Raw genomic sequence first — 18635 nt, forward strand, 5'->3', positions numbered from 1 at the left:
CACAATACACTCGTGCGACTGTCATACGAGAAAATCCCCATTTCAGCGCTACCTCGGGGTACTGTGTCCCATCGCTCGTGCGCCGAGTGTAAGACCACGTTCAAACTGACTTAAGTCATGATTACCTGCCATTGTAGCAACAGTAACCGATGTAACAACTGCGTCAGACACTTGTTGTCTTATATATGCGTTGCCGTCAGCAGCGCCATGTTCGATCTGTTTCCATATCTCTGTAATTGAATACGCATGCCTATACCAGTTTCTTTGGCGCTTCAGTGTATTACTATTTACATTAAGCTTAAAGGGGCAATACATATTATTTTTTTACTTTTTTCGTTTTTTTGTGTCTGAGTTTTTTTATTTTAAATTTAAGTTTTATTTCATGATTTTTAAACTTCATACTTTAGTAGTAAACACTCAACCCCACATTCACATAAATGCTTTCCGGGACTAAACAAGAAATTGCGATGGAGATTTTTTTCACTTGTATGATTTAGTGTTTGTTTTTCTAATTCACATTTATATTCAGTGTCTATGTTTCAGTATATATTTAGCTTATTTTAAGTAACATAAGCAGTAAGCAATGGTGATAACTCTAAATAAAGTCGGAAGAAAGTGGGCTGTCATTGCACTCTCTTGCAAATGTGCTGCCTAAACTACTAGGGCAATCATTTAATTTAATACTGAATTGTAGGATTCAAAGAGAATTACAAAAACGTCCGCCAGAGCATAAGTTTGTCTTTTACAATCATAATCTCCCATTTTCTGCGTTGTAGGCACCGAAATTGGCGACTTCAAAAGACAATCGGCCCTGAGGCGTACCGAGATAGTCTCTGCTGTTGCAATAGCGCTGTGTTTACGCGATGGAGCAGTGGTTCCCCACATCTGCTAAAAATTAGAAGGTTCCAGGTTCGAATCTCCGTCGCATACGCATTTTCACTTGTCGCCGCTGATATCAGTTAATGTTCTGCTGTAGCTGATAGCAGCCATCCCCCTTCAATTTACATATAAAAATAAAAATTGTTTGTCAATCATAAAAGATAAATCTATGTACTCGTGGACTTTTATATGGGTACATTACGTAGTCAAAAGTATCCGGACAGCCCCAGAAACATACGTTTTTCATATTGGGTTCATTGTACTGCCACCTACTGTCAGGTACTGCATATCAGCGACCTCAGTAGCCATTAGACATCGTGAGAGAGCTGAATGGGGCGGTCGGCGGAACTCACAGACTTCGAACGTGGTCAGGTGACCGGGTATCACTTATGTCATACGTCTGTACGAGAGATTTCCACACACCTAAACATCCCTAGGTCCACTGTTTCCGATGTGATAGTGAAGTGGAAACGTGAAGTGACACCTACAGCACAAAATCGTAGAACCCCACCTCGTCTGTTGACTGACATAGACCGCCAACAGTTGAAGAGGGTCATAATGTGTGACAGTCAGACATCTATCCAGACCATCTACCAGGAATTCCAAACTGCATCAGGATCAACTGCAAGTACTATGACAGTTAGGCGGGAGGTGAGAGAACGTGGATTTCATGGTCAAGCAGCTGTTCATAAACCACACATCACGCCAGTAACTCAAACGACGCCTTGCGTGGTGTAAGGAGCATAATCATTGGACGATTGAAGAGTGGAAAACGTTGTGTGGAGTGACGAATCACGGTACACAATGTGGCGATTCGGTGGCAGGGTGTGGGTATGGCGAATTCCCGGTGAACGTCATCTGCCAGCGCATGTAGTGCCAACAGTAAAATTCGAAGGTGGTGATATTACATTGTGGTCGTGTTTTTCATGGAGGGGGCTTGCACCCCTTGTTGTTTTGAGTGGCACTATCACAGCACAGGCCTACATTGATGTTTTAAGCACCTTCTTGCTTCTCGCTGTTGAAGAGCAATTCGGGGATGGCGATTGCATCTTTCAAGACCTGTTCATGCAGCACGGCCTTTAGCGGAGTCTTTACACAACAATATCATCCCGGTAATGGACTGGCCTGCACAGAGTCCTGATTTGAATCCTATAGAACACCTTTGGGATAATTTGGAATGCCGAACTTCGTGTCAGGCCTTACCGACCGACATCTATATTTCTCCTCAGTCCAACATTCCGTGAAGAATGAGTTGCCACTCCCCAGGAAAACTTCAAGCACCTGATTGAACGTATGCCTGAGAGAGTGAAAGCTTTCATCAAGGCTAAGGGTGGCCAACACCATACTGAATTCCAGCTTTAACAGATGGAGTGCGCTACGAACTTGTAAGTCATTTTCAGCCAGATGCCCGGATACTTTTGATCACATAGTGTATTTTTGCCCTCTACAATCTCGTACTACGTAACATGATGTAGGTCTTATGTATTACGTAGCGTATATCAAGAGAGCGCGCTGGCGGAAAACATTTTTACTTTCTTTAGCTAGTGAAATTTAAACGACTGAACAGACTTTCATCCAGATTAAATCAGCTTTCAAGTAAAAAAAAAAACTGCATTAAAACCAGACCTTTCGTATGGGAGCTACGATACCGCAGACAGATACACAGATAGACAGGTACACACGTTAAACTTATAACACACTCCTTTTTGCGTCAGAGGTTAAAAATAGTTGTAAAGGCAATTAATTATTTACGCTTAGAGTTAAGGTTCTGATTAACACAATGTGGCATGCTGTTTTAGGATGAGAGTAACAGAATAATTAAAAATCAGAAGATGCAACTGACACATTTTTACCTAGATAAGTTGAAGGCTAATTATGATACATACAAATGTACAAATTAGAACATAATGATACGGAATAACACAAACCTGTAATACGCCATAAGAAGCAGGAGACGATTTGACTTCAAAACAACAATGAACACTTTTAAGCATTATTTACTCAAGTCGGTTACGTAATAAAAACTGTGCACATTTTTTGGGTCTTAGTCGGCGTAGAATTATCGCTTGCGTTACAATTTTCTAGTTTCGTTAGCGACCATGCGACGCCATGGATTACGTTAGTGGACATGAAAACTTTAAATTATATCGAACTTGTGGAATGTTTCTGCCATTGATTGTGGCGTAAGAGGCCAAAGAGACGACTCTGTAGACGAACAGGAAGCCAGAAGTTGTGTCGTCACAGGCTAGGGAGTTAAATCTACAGAAGAAAAGAACCATGGCATTGTAACATCACAAGGAAAGGAAGAGGAATTTACAAAAACAAAAAACAAAAATAAAACGAGGAGGCAGGTGTTGTGACATCAGGGGACTAGAAGGAAAACCTATATCAGTTGAAAACAGACTTTGTGACTCCATAGGCCAGGGTGACAAGCCAATAGAAAACGAGACCAGGCGGATGACTCTACTGAAGTGCAGGAAGACAGGCTTTGAGATACCAGAGTGCGGGAAGTCTTCAATCGTGATGTTAGAAGTCAGGAAAACAAGTAGAAGAACAGGAGGCAGGCATTGTGTTGCCAGACAGCAGTTAGACAAGTCTATAGAAGAACAGAAATCTTGGAATTGTGGAATTAGAGGCCACTGAGACGAATGTATAGAAGAACAGGAAGCATGGTATTGTGATTCCAGGGGATTGTTAGACGAATCCTGAAGAATCGGAATCCAGATACTCACACCTCAGCAGCCAGCGGGAAGAATATACAGAGAAACAGAGAGCCAGATGCCATGGATGGCCGCGGTGACCGAGCGGTTCTAGGCGGTGCGACCACTACGGTCGCAGGTTCGAATCCTGCCTTGGGCATGGATGTGTGTGATGCCCTTAGGTTAGTTAGGTTTAAGTAGTTCTAAGTTCTAGGGGACCGATGACCTTAGAAGTTAAAGTCCCATAGTGCTCAGAGCCATTTGAACCAGATGCTATGACGTCAGAGGCCTGTGAGACAAGTCTGAGAACAAGAAGTCTGGCGTTATGATGTCGTCAGAGGCCAGGGAGACGAATCTTTGGAACAGGATGGCAGGTGATGTAATGTCAGAGGTCAGGGACACAAGTCTATAAAAGCGCAGTAAACCAGGCGTTTTGGTATTGGATGACAGGAAAACGAAAATGTAGACAAACAGGAAGCATGACATGGTGCTGCCAAAGGGCAGTTGCACGACTGTGTTGAGAGATTAGAAGCTATATGTTTCGACATCAGATGTCAGGGAGATGATTCTATTGTAGAAACCAGGTCATTGTAATGCCGGAAGACAGCTAGACGAATCTTGTAGAAGGCCAGGAGGCCCGGCTTTGTGACATGAGAGGCGAGGGAGACGAGTGTATAGAAATGACGAAACCAAGTGTTGTGACATCAGAAGCCACATAAACAAATCTGTAGAACAACAACATCGTCATGGGAAATGGATGGAATCCGCCACTTGAAATCCTAAAGAAACAAAGGAGGCACATCCGGCTCCAGAAAAAGAAACTTTAGAACTGGACAGAGCACAACCAGCACAACGCGTTCAAACAGTGGTAATTCAGGCAGCAAATCAAGTATGTGAGGACGATCATTTCGAGAACTAACGGCAATTTGAACATCGGTGGTCAGAAAATAATACGACAGCCGCCCCTAGAAGACGCGGACCTTCGACGGAGCACCTGAAGTGGCCAGCTACGGTCATAGAACAGCATAGTCCACAGGAAAGCTTAATGATGGCAAACAGAAGACTGAACGCCGAGTACAGCTTCGAGGTGGGACAGAATGTCACATGACAAAAAGAACGCGCGCAGCACAAGGAACACCTGCAGCTAAAAAATACTAACTCGATTGGGTTGCTTGGCGTTGCGCGGACCGATGGCTGAGCACCTACCTCCACATAGGCATAAATACTGGACTCATTCCACTCTGGAATCAGCCTAAGGAAACATCTGAGGAAGACTGCGAGTTATGCGATCGAAATATCGTGTAATAACGACACGAATTACCGGCAGAAAGCCCGATTTTCCAAGATGACAACGCCTCGACGGAAAAGCCTGAAGACTTACGTCAGAAGACTCTATGGGGGAAATGTGTCTGAATATCAAAAAGGTGGGTAAGCTGCGACAAAGGTAGGGAAGGATGCCCACTTCTCGCAGTTTCCTGCTGAGATACCGAGAACAAGACGTTATTCTAGTACTCGCGGCCAAGCGAAGTGGCGCAGTGGTCAGCACACTGGATCCGCATTCGGGAGGACGACGGTTCAAAGCCGCGTCCGCACACCCAGGTTTTCCGTAATTTCCCTAAACCGCTTCAGGCAAATGTCCGGATGGTTCATTTGGAAGGGCACGCCCAACTTTCTTCCCTAATCCGATGGGACCGACGACCTCGGTGTTTGGCCCCTTTCCCCTTTCCCCAATCAACGAACTAACCAACCAGTGTTCTCGCGGATTAAACATCGAATAAAGTCCGGAGCAGCCAACAGGATTAAACACCGGACAGCTGAACATTAGTAAGGAAAAGAATATGCGATATGCGCCTACCCTTAGATGTCCAAGGAATTACTAGACATCTGTCTATTGCTAACGTCTTAACTGGCGAAGGCTGGATCCAAATGAATGGCACTTCGTGGTCTCTAGCGGAATGCATAAAGAAGAAATCAGCAGCATGTCAATTAGCGAGGTTTGATTATCTCATTAACAAGGCGAAGCAGAAAGACACTATTTGTACGGCTGTCAACCTTGGTGAGAAGCAACTCGACGAGACGACACTGAAAATACTTAGCAAAAGTCACTACTTTGCTGTGACCGGCGTTTGTCAGTGCAGATGAGCACGTGGCTCTCCAACTACCTCCGAATGAATCCGAAGAAGTCCGAAGAGACCAAGCTGCCTAAATCTAACATCACAAGGGATAACAGGCTGGCTCTCAGACAACTCCGAAAAGATGACAACAGTGTGGTGTTACTAGCAGATAAGGGGAACACTATAGTCATCCAGCAGAAGGCAGACTAAGAAAGCAAAGTTCGATAACTTCTGGATGACCCAATGTACAGACCAGAAGAAAGGGACCCCACTGACAACGTGGACAACATACCAGAAAAAGCCATGAAGTATCTGAGGCTAAAAGCTCCAGTACTACCCAAATTTTATGGACTTCTCAAGGTGCACATTGATTGATGAAAGGAGGAAGTACAAACATGTTCCGAGAAAATCAGGAATACAGAAATACAAGTCGCTGAGGAATGAAATAAATAGGAAGTGCAGGGAAGCTAAGACGAAATGGCTGCAGGAAAAATGTGAGGACATCGAAAAAGATATGATTGTCGGAAGGACAGACACAACAAACAGGAAAGTCAAAACAATCTTTGGTGACATTAAAAGCAACGGTGGTAACATTAAGAGTGCAACGGGAATTCCACTGTTAAATGCAGAGGAGAGAGCAGATAGGTGGAAGGAATACATTGAAAGCCTCTATGAGGGTGAAGATTTGTCTCATGTGATAGAAGAAGAAACAGGAGTCGATTTAGAAGAGATAGGGGATCCAATATTAGAATCGGAATTTAAAGGAGCTTTGGAGGACTTACGGTCAAATAAGGCAGAAAGGATAGATAACATTCCATCAGAATTTCTAAAGTCATTAGGGGAAGTGGCAACAAAACGAATATTCACGTTGGTGTGTAGAATATATGAGTCTGGCGACATACCATCTGACTTTCGGAAAAGCATCATCCACACAATTCCAAAGGCGGCAAGAGCTGACAAGTACGAGAATTATCGCACAATCAGCCTAACAGCTCATGCATCGAAGCTGCTTACAAGAATGATATACAGAAGAATGGAAAAGGAAATTGAAAATGAGCTAGGTGACGATCAGTTTGGCTTTAGGAAAAGTAAAGGCACGAGAGAGGCAATTTTGACGTTACGGCTAATAATGGAAGCAAGGCTAAAGAAAAATCAAGACACGTTCATAGGATTTGTCGACCTGGAAAAAACGTTCGATAGTATAAAATGGTGCAAGCTGTTCGAGATTCTGAAAAAAGTATGGGTAAGTTATAGTGAGAGACGGGTCATATACAATATGTACAACAACCAAGAGGGAATAATAAGAGTGGACGATCAAGAACGAAGTGCTCGTATTAAGAAGGGTGTAAGACAAGGCTGTAGCCTTTCGCCCCTACTCTTCAATCTGTACATCGAGGAAGCAATGAAGGAAATAAAAGAAAGGTTCAGGGATGGAATTAAAATACAAGGTGAAAGGATATCAATGATACGATTCGCTGATGACATTGCTATCCTGAGTGAAAGTGAAGAAGAATTAAATGATCTGCTGAACAGATAAGGAGAAGGGACAAGATGATAGGACATCTGCTAAGACATAAGGGAATGACTTCCATGGTACTAGAGGGAGCTATAGAGGGCAAAAACTGTAGAGGAAGATAGAGACTGGAATACGTCAAGCAAATAATTGAGCACCTAGGTTGGAAGTGCTACTCTGAGATGAAGAGGTTAGCACAGTAAAGGAATTCGTGGCGGGCCGCATCAAACCAGTCAGTAGACTGATGACAAAAAAAAATAAATAAATAAATAAAAAAAATAAAAAAAATAATGTGCACATACAGTGATGGGACAACCGACGGTTTTTAACAGCTGATTGGTCAGTCGATTGTTCTTTCGCTCTGTTGGTTTTTCGACCGAATGAAATAACCGAATGAAATTAGTCTCTGCGGCCATGTTACATAAATGTTTTGACCCACCCATCGGGCTTAAGGGGATTGACTCAATGCGAGACAATCGGATCGGCTGAAACAAGCCTCCGAACGTTTTCACTCAGTCTCCAAGTTTGAGTGATTTTATTTACTTTTTCAGCCTTTTTGGATATATTATGAATGTTGGGTTGGTTTTAAAAGTTTAATATCTACTGTTGCACTGTAAATTTGTTTATGTATAAATCAACAATCACTTTTTACCAGATTTCATTAAGTGGGTTTTTTATATATTCGGTACAAAATTTGCAATTTATTTTAAACTAACTCCCCAATAATCTAATGATTTGAAGCTTTCAACTTAGCCCAGAACTGGATGGCAATGTACTATTAACTCGCTTTCTGTTTTGGTGTATGACGGAGAGTACTTGGTGTACCACTGCTATTTCCTTGTTTTCCTGTTCCAGTTGCGAATTTTCGTGGTTAAGGACTATTGCTGCTAGGCTTCCGCGTGTGATCGATTCTCTAAGATTTTTACAAACGCGGTCTTTCCGCGAGATATACGTTGGAGGAAGCAGTATACCGGTTGACTCAGTTGAAAATAAACTGAAATATATCTGAAATTTATCTCATGTCTGTGTAGTAATATGTTAGAGTAAACGTGGATAAATACGAGGCAGTTCTGTTCACATGTAGACGAAAACAACTGCAATTTGTAGTCTTCTGGACTAGCTGCATTGCATATCTTTTAAGGCCGTTATTTAATTACGATTCCAAAAACACTGTAAATCAAGTTGTTTTATTCCTTACAGTAGGCCTATTTCAGCAAATAGCCATCGTCATGTTATCTGTAAGTCAACGGTATATAGTTTTGCTGCAATATTTTTAACATAACAGGTAAATATTAATTACAAAACGATATTACAAAATGTTACATAAGTCAAATGGAATTGACATCCACACGTTATCGTGGTTCTCTTGCTGTATCTTTGTTTTAATTAAGCTGTTAGTGTTCACAAACTGGAAACGAAATCATTAATATACTCGAACCCAGGCACATAAAAAATTCAATCCAAAGACTGCTATAAATTCTACATAGATCAGACGGGTAGAAACTTTAGTGTTAGATATTGCGTACACATTAGATACAACGACAATAATCCACCCACCTTTCTCGCGGAACAACGCACAGCAAATAATTCACAGCAATCTACCCAGTAACCGTTAACATGTTACGGACTGCAGCGAGTTAAAGGAACTAGGGCCAGCCCAGTGCTAGGGGCATGCCCACTGGAATTAGCTTCGTGGGCACGCCAGTCACCATAGGTTTATAAGATCTGCTGGCACACATGTAACGCTGCACAAGGCCGCACGTTCGGAGACACAGCTCTCGTGAAAGATAAGTAATTTAGGTTGTAATTAATTGTAGTTGAACACTTTTAACTAATTAAATACGTTCTTTAGTGTACTCTTCAAGCTCACCATCAAAAGCTTCTCTTATATTTGCGTAGTGTTCTAGTAATCGCGAAAAGTTCGTTTATTTACTTACTGCTGCTTAGGCCTAATTTTTCGAGTGTGCATATTTAGCGTTATATCACAACTGGAAGTGCATTTGCTGTAGTTTAACTGATTATATACGTTCATTAGGGTTTTTTCAAGCTCACCATTAAAGGTTTTTCTTTTATTTGCGTATTGTCCCAGTAATCGCGAAAAGTTCGTTTTGGTTACATGCGGCTGCTTAGGCCTAATTTTTGATAGTGCATATTTAACGTTATACCACAAATTTAAGTGGATTTGGTAATAGTTTACTTACATATTAGTTTCCAAAACATATTTAGTGTCCTTTTGCATCTGTATTTAATATGTGAGCCTTATCAATTAGTAAATCTCTCAACTAATTTCCAAACTACCATGGGTACTTAGTGTGTGAGATGCAGTAGGAAAGGTAGTTCAGGGGTTTTGTGCAGCTGTTGTGACACGTGGTTTCATAGGGGAAATTGTAGCGGCGTGGGAATTGGGGAACCAGACCAGACTCTTCCATTCTTTTGCAGGGTTTGCTCAAGAGATAGGATTATAGCTGAACAGGAGGAGAAAATTAGAGCCCTTCAGGCTGATTTGGACAGAGCGAGTGAGGAACTGAAGAGGTTAAGGGGCGGAGGAAGGCAAACAGCGGTGGGAAGTGGTAGCTGGGAACAGAGGCCACAGAAAGAGGACAGTGTCTGACAGTTTCCCAATTGGAACAACCAATAGATTAGCCTTGCTACCACAATTAAGTACGGAAGAGGCTGCAGTAAAAGTAGATGTAGATAAGATGCAACAGAATCTCACTAGGAAACCAATAGTTTCAAAAAAGTAGAAAGTAATAGGAAAGGTCTGTTGCTAGGTATCAGCCATGGAAGAGGTGTGCGCCAGATTTTGCAGGAAAAATTAGGTGACAGGTACCAGGTCACAAACTTTTTTCTAGCCAAGTGCAAGTCTTAGCCAGCTGGTAGAGGATATTGGTTCCTTGTGCAAGGTCTTCACAAAGTAGAATCATGTGATGATAGTGGGTGGAGTGAGAAACAGTATTGATAGGGATTAGGGCTACAGTATTGAGTGTGTCCTGGTTAAAATAGCCTCGGCAACGACCCATACCAATGTTGGGCTGGTGCCTGCTTTCGTGCGGCATGATCAGCCCCAGTTGAACCGCTCTGTCAGGAGGTAAATATGGAGTTGGGTCGTTGCGTAGGGCGGCCACTCTGTCAGACATTGGATTGGTTCCTGTCGAGGCTATTGATAGGGGGAATTTCACAAGGTATGGCCTACATCTCAATAGGAAAGGGAAGGGTAAACTGGCAGGGTTGTTAGCGAAATCTATAAGGGGGACACTAGTACTCATGGATGTACCTCTTTTTTTAGGCTAATATCAGTGTCCAGTAGAAGTTCAGGTACGAAGGTGCTAAAGAAGTCCAAAACTTACAAAACTCTCACAACAGGAAAGTAAATTATATGTTTACCATATTTAACCAAATTATTGGTGGATTAAAGAAAATAGTAGATTCTCAGAAAAGTAAAGTAAAAAATAATGTTACCATTTTTCACTAAAATATTCCGGGATTGAAGAATAAAGTAGATGAGCTCCTGGCTTGTTTAGATGACAATCTGATAATGTAATAAATATACTGTACCTGTCTGAGCATCACATTGTGTCTGACATGGAAAAGGTAAATATCAATGGTTATAAACTATCTGCACATATGAGTAGAGAGAATAAGGTGGAAGGAGGAGTTGTCACATATGTCAAAAGTTATCACTGTGTAGAAAGCTTAGATACAAAACAGTTTTGTTTAGAGCAACATATAGAAGCATGTACCTCTCAACTTAAACTGAAGGAGGGCTCGTTTAAAATTGTAACAGTATATAGGTCCCCTTCAGGAAACTTTCATTTATTCCTGGAAAACTTGGATGCCTTGTTGTGCTATCTGTCAGATAGGGGAAAGCAAATTATTATTTGTGGGGAATTCTATGTTGATTCACTGCAAGAGTGTAATCGGAAAAATGACCTGGAAGTATTGCTCGGTTCTTTCAGTTTGACATCTGTCATTAATTTTCCTACTCGGGTAGTAAAGGACAGCAGCACATTGATAAATAACACGTTTATAGACAAGGTTGGTTTGAAAACATAAATTCTTGTCCTGTTGAGAATGGGCTTTCTGATCATGATGCTCAGCTAGTTACAGTATATGACATGCTCCATTCAGTGATTCAGATCTACCCTCCAAATTTGTGCGTTCAATTAATGACTCAACCATTAGAAATTTCAGAGAAAATATTCAGCAATTAGACTGGGATGAAGTATACAAGGAACCTGATGCTAATTTAAAATATAACTTATTTCATGATACCCTTGTAAGAGAATTTGAAAACTGTTTCCCCAAGAAAGTAGATAAATCCAATTAGAAGAAACCACACAAAAATCTTGGATTTCTAAAGGAATAAAAATATCTTGTAACCAAAAAGGTAAACTGTATCTAACAAGAAAGAGTAACGACCCAGAAACAGCCAAATATTATAAAAACTACTGTGCTACATTAAGAAAGTTTATTAAAAAGTCCAGAAGCATGTGCATCATGTCTGAGATTAATACCTCTAATAACAAAATCAAAACAATTTGGAATATTATTACAATGGAGACAGGGCAATCAACAGTAAAGGATGATGGCCTCACCAAGAAAGCGAATGGAAACTTGATAAAGAACAAGCCAGAAGACGAAATCATTTTGAGTAATCATTTTTTAAATATTGTAGAGAAAATAGGATCTAAATATTAATTAGGAAGATAATAAACTCTCTCAAGAATAAAAGCTCACATGGAATTTATGGTATTTCCAGCAAGATAATAAAAGCTTGCTTCCAAGAAATAAGTGGGATTCTTAGCCACATATGTAATAGCTCTGCATAAATAGGGGATACGTCTGATTTCAACAACTACCGCCCAATCTCTCTTCTGACAGCCTTATCCAAAATTCTTGAAAAAGTAATGTATTGTAGAGTAGCTTCACACCTTTGCAAAAATAAAGTTTTAACAAAATGTCAGTTTGGTTTCCAGAAGGGTTTTTCAACGGAAAATGCTATATATACTTTCGCTAATGAAATATTAAATGCTCTGAGTAACCGGAAGTAACCCCTTGGGATTTTTTGTGATCTATCTAAGGCTTTTTACTGTGTAAATCATGGAATACTTCTAGATAAGCTCAAGTACTGTGGTATGAATTGGATGGTGCTCAAATGGTTTAAATCATACCTAACTGAAAGAGTGCAGAAAGTTGAAGTAAGCAGTTCACATGATATGCAAAAAACTGGTGATTTCTTAAACTGGGGAACAGTCAAGAATGGGGTACTGCAAGGTTCAGTCTTGAGTCCTCTGTTGTTCTTGTTGTTGTGGTCTTCAGTCCTGAGACTGGTTTGATGCAGCTCTCCATGCTACTCCATCCTGTGCAAGCTTCTTCATCTCCCAGTACTTACTGCAACCTATGTACTTCTGAATCTGCTTAGTGTATTCATCTCTTGGTCTCCCTCTATGATTTTTACCCTCCACACTGCGTCCAATGATAAATTTGTGATCCCATGATGCCTCAGAATATGTCCTACCGACCGGTCCCTTCTTGTCAAGTTGTGCCACAAACTCCTCTTCTCCCCAATTCTATTCAATACCACCTCATTAGTTATGTGATCTACCCATCCAATCTTCAGCATTCTTCTGTAGCACCACATTTCGAAAGCTTCTATTCTCTTGTTGTCCAAACTATTTATCGTCCGCGTTTCACTTCCATACATGGACACACTCGATACAGATACTTTCAGAAATGATTTCCTGACACTTAAATCTATACTTCATGATAACAAATTTCTCTTGTTCAGGAATGCTTTCCTTGCCATTGCCAGTCTACATTTTATATCCTTTCTACTTCGACCATCATCGGTTATTTTGCTCCCCAAGTAGCAAAACTCATTTACTGCTTTAAGCGTCTCGTTTCCTAATCTAATTCCCATAGCATCACCCGATTTAATTCGACTTTATTCCATTATCCTCGTTTTGCTTTTGTTGATGTTCATCTTATATCCTCCTTTCAAGACAGTGTCCATTCCTGTTGTTCTTAATACGTATTAGTGACTTGCCATTCTATATTCACGAAGATGCAAAGCTGGTACTTTTTGCCAGTGATACAAGTATAGCAATCACCCCCAACAGACAAGAATTAACTGGTGAAATTGAAAATGATGTTTTTCAGAAAATCATTAAGTGGTTCTCTGCAGATGGGCTCTCATTAAATTTTGACAAAACATAGTATATACAGTTCCACACAGTACATGGAATGACACCATTAATAAATATAGAAATCGGTAGCTAAGGTAGAATATTCCAAATTTCTAGGTGTATGCATTGATGAGGGGTTGAACTGTAGAAAACGCACTGAGGATCTGCTGAAGCGTTGGAGTTCAGCTACTTATAAAATTAGCGTCATTGCAACTTTTTGCGGTATACATCTAAGTAAATTAGCTTACCACGCCTATTTTCTTTATCTGTTTTCGTATGGCATCATATTCTGGGGTAACTCATCATTGAGTAAAAGAGTATTCATTGCACAAAAGCGTGTAATCAGAATATTTGCTGGAGCTCTACCAAGATTATCCTGCAGACAAAATATATATATATATATATATATATATATATATATATATATATATATATATATATATATATATATTCACTTATGAAATTTGTTATTAGCTATCCGAACGAATGCAAAAGTAATAGCAGTGTACATGGCTACAACACTAGGCGAGAGGATTATCTTCACTACTCAAGGTTAAATCTAACTTTTGCGCAGTAGGGGATAAATTATGGTGCAACAAAAGTCTTTGGTTACTTACCTAATAGCATCAAACGTCTGACATATAGCCATATAGCATTTAAAAGAAATGGAAAGACTATCTTAATGGCAACTCCTTCTACTCATTAGTGAATTTTTGGATGTAGTGGGTAATTTCCCCAACCCCCACAAAAAATTAAAAATATTAAATGTCATGTAATATTTTGTGTAATGTAATACCTTGTATAGACACCTTTTTTTTTTAACCTGACACGCTCCACATCATTGCAAAGTGTCGTATTCATGACCTATGGAACAAATACTAATCTAATCTAATCTAATCTAATCTGATCAGCTTTCCTGTATACTTGTAGAGTAGAATAAATGCAAACACTAACCTTGTCCTTAGCATTAGCCTTTAAAGAAAGTATGTAACTGCAATTGTTAATGTAGTAACATGATTATTGAATTTGGAATGAAGATATATTAAAAAAAGTCCAAGGTTCTACATTAATATCAAAAGGATCGCTATTGAACATTTTGGAAGAAACGGAAATCTATTTACAGAAGTACGACTACCCACTAAAAATACTTAACAACTCTAGCAAAGATTACCGAAGTTCCTGAATGATGGAGGTAAAAAAAGAAGGGAGCTGTCATTAGGTCACAAACTTGAAGCCGATATCCGCCATCTTATGTAGCAGGAAAACATCATGTTCACCCCATTTATACCACGAGGGTTCACCGCGGTGATACTTCCCCGTGAGATCCCTCTGATGAAGCCATGTCGAGTTGGGAATAACTATCGACTTTCGTTTTCGAATCGCAAAAACACCTGGTGCTTTGATTGTGTGGACACGTACATGTTTCATTAAACGTGCCAGCTTGTGTCGTGTACGAGTGTACATTTCAATAATCGTTCACTTTTTTGGCATACACAAGATACAACAGCACGCCTTCCTTCTTTCCTCATTTCACTTACTTATATGCTAACAAAGGACTCGTAGGTGTGTTTTTTGCAAACATAAATATTAGAAAATGTTGTGATACGAGCTGAAAGCTGAAAATGTAACGAACAAGAAAAATCAAATGGTTCAAATGGCTCTGAGTACTATGGGACTTAACTACTGAAGTCATCAGTCCCCTGGAACTTAGAACTACTTAAACCTAATTAACCTAAGGACGTCACACACATCCACGCTCGAGGCAGGATTCGAACCTGCGACCGTAGCGGTCACGCGGTTCCAGACTGTAGCGCCTAGAACCCCTCGGCCACTCCTGCCGGCAACGAACAAGAAGCAGTACCAGAAAGAAAACAAGCATTGGTTTCGGAATTCCAGTTTCATTTTCTATCGATATAAATAGAGTAAAAGTAGAATTAGATGGATTACGAAAGGATTCTCTTTACATCATAACCTTCTCTTCTTGGTTATTCGAAATGCATCACGAAAAGACAAGTTACATTAACAAGACCAAATGTGTCACATTAATAGAACAAATACGCATTCAAGAACAGGAAAATGTTTAAAACTGCCTTACTGACACTATGTTATTCATTTAATTACTGTAATTTTTATTATTTAAGAGAAACAGAAATAATGAACAAGAAGCAATTGTAAACAGTATTGTGCTACTTTTTTGGCCTATTTAAGTCGGCGGCAGTCCAAGCCCCCTCTGGCTTGAAAACAACTTACAGCATAAATCCATGGCGTCATCTCTCTCTTTTTTTACCTCCATTTAGAAGACTGATTGTAACCGTAAAATATATCACTGGTATATCTGCAAAATAAGCTGCTACATAATTATTGCTCTAAAGAAAAGGAAGCACTCTCAAAATTATATCAGATAACAAGTCATACCTTGTATAACCAACCTAGTATTACTCCAAGAACACTACTGCAGTGTCATTAAGACGGAGAGGTAGCGAAAGAAGCGCGAAAACGTGTGGACGTCGGACCAATGAGACGTATGTACCAATTTTAACACTATTTCTATTCAATATTTACCATTAATGTTAGAAACATCGGTGCAAAATTATGTTCCATTTATTTGAGATAGATTGATTATGGCTGTTTACCGAAATAGGCGTGCAGTAACGAATAAAACGTTCTGCATCAGCAGAATTTTGGTATCGTAACTGCATAGTAACCAATATTGCAGATTAATTACAATAAACGCATGTCCAGCTTGTTCCCATGAAAAACTAAAGTACCTTGGTGTCTGGTGTGAACCAGAAAACCATTTTTTCGGGGGGCGGGTGGGGGGGGGGGGTCAGGCAAGTACAACACGTCGCTAATAAATGTCACGAGAGGCTCAAACAACTCTATCCCATGTTCATGAAAAGTACACCGAATAGAAAGGTGAGAAGGTTCATATGCATATGCATATGCATATGCATATGATGACATACGCTGCGACAGTGAGGAGTTACACAACTCCATCACATCTGTGACGCCTGAAGGTCATACAGAACAATGTGCTACGAGTCATAAACAATACTCCACGATGTGCGTGCACCGCGGACTTACACAATGAATTTTACCTAGAAACCCTCGTGGAGGTATTCAAGACTGACCGCGCGACTGTACAAGTACACGAGATACTCTAACAATCTTCCATCCTAAATCTGGGAAACTAGTATCACAACCATAGGTGAAAGCATAATCGCTCAAACACTCTCTTACTGAGAGATACATCATGCACTAAAGTTGGTAACAAAAACAATATAAAGAACAGGGAAGGTAAAGGCACCAGAGAGGCAGTTCTGACGTTGCAGTTGATAATGGAAGCAAGACTGAAGAAAAATCAAGACACATTGATTGCATATATCCATCCGGATAGAGCGTTCGACAATGTAAAATGGTGCGACATGTTCGAAATTCTGAGAAAAATGGAGTCAAGCTAAAGAGAAAAAAGATGAGTAATGTACATTATGTACAAGAACAAAGAGGCATCAATAAGACAAGAGGAAGATCGAAGTGTTCAGATTAAGGAGGATGTAAGGCAAGGATGTAGCCTTTCGCTCGAACAGTTCAATCTATACATCGAAAATAAATAAAAGAACGCTTCAAGAGTGGGATTGAAATTCAGTGTGAAAAGCTGTCAATAATAAGATTCGCTGATGACATTGCTATCTGCAGTGAAGTGAAGAAGAATTACACGATGTGTTGAATGGAATGAACAGTCTAATGAGTACATGGACTGAGAGTAAATAGAAGAAAGAAGAAACATTTGAAAACTAACAGAAACGAGAAGAGCAAGAAACTTAATGTCGGAAATGGGGATCATGAAATAGACGAAAATAGGAATTCTGCTACGTAGGTAGCAAAATACCCAATGATGGAGGGAGCTAGGAAGACATAAAAAGCAGACTAGCACTGGCAAAAAGGGCATTCCTGGCCAAGAGAAATGTGCTTGTGCTGAATATACGTCTTAATTTGAGGAAGTAATTTCGCCGGCCGCGGTGGCCATGTGGTTGTAAGCGCTGTAGTTCGGCACCGCGCGACTACTACGGTCGCAGGTTCGAATCCTGCCTCGGGCATGGATGTGTGTGATGTCCTTAGGTTAGCTAGGTTTAAGTAGTTCTAAGTTCTAGGGGACTGATGACCTCAGATGTTAAGTCCCATAGTGCTCAGAGCCATTTGAACCATTTGAAGTAATTTCTGTGACTACACATTTGAAGCACAGAAATGTATGGTACTGAAACATGGGAAAAAGGTAACAGAAGAGAATCAAAGCATTTGAAATGTAGTGCTTCAGAATAATGTTGAAAATTAAGTGTACTGGTAAGGTATCCAATAAGGAGGTTCTCCAGAGAATCGGTGAGGAAAGGAACATGTGGAAAACACTGACAAGAAGAAGGGGCAGCATAATAGAACATCTGTGAAGATATCAGGGAATAACTTCAGCGGCACTAAGGGAAGATGTAGAGAGTAAAAATTGTAGAGGAAGACAGAGATTGGGAGTAAATGAGGATATAGATTGTAACTGCTACTCCGAGATGAAGAGAGTGCTGCCATATCTGTCGCCAACACACGGGTCGGCAAAGATGTAACACGAAAATCGACAGTAGGCTCTGGACCAAGAGGGCCCATCACGAAAGAGGCCAGAGACACGCCAACAAGCAACAAGCTGCCAACGACCTCTCGACAGCATGTATTTAGGGCGCTGCCGCTGACCAGAGGGCCTCACTGACTCACATTCCAGTTTGGTATCCGTCAGTTCGATTACAGAGTGGGTGTGGTTCATCTCAGGTTACGACAGTTCATAGCGACTATGTTGTTGTTGTTGTCTTCAGTCCTGAGACTGGTTTGATGCAGCTCTCCATGCTACTCTATCCTGTGCAAGCTACTTTATCTCCCAGTACCTACTGCAACCTACATCCTTCTGCATCTGCTTAGTGTATTCATCTCTTGGTCTTCCTCGACGATTTTTACCCTCCACGCTGCCCTCCAATACTAAATTTGTGATCCCTTGATGCCTCAAAACTTGTCCTACCAACCGGTCCCTTATTTTTGTCAAGTTGTGCCACAAACTCCTCTTCTCCCCAATCCTATTCAATACCTCCTCATTAGTTATGTGATCTACCCATCTAATCTTCAGCATTCTGCTTTAGCACCACATTTCGAAAGCTTCTATTCTCTTCTTGTCCAAACTAGTTATCGTCCATGTTTCACTTCCATACATGAC

This window comes from Schistocerca gregaria, chromosome 3 (genome assembly GCF_023897955.1).
Source record: "Schistocerca gregaria isolate iqSchGreg1 chromosome 3, iqSchGreg1.2, whole genome shotgun sequence".
Taxonomy (NCBI): Eukaryota; Metazoa; Arthropoda; class Insecta; order Orthoptera; family Acrididae; genus Schistocerca; species Schistocerca gregaria.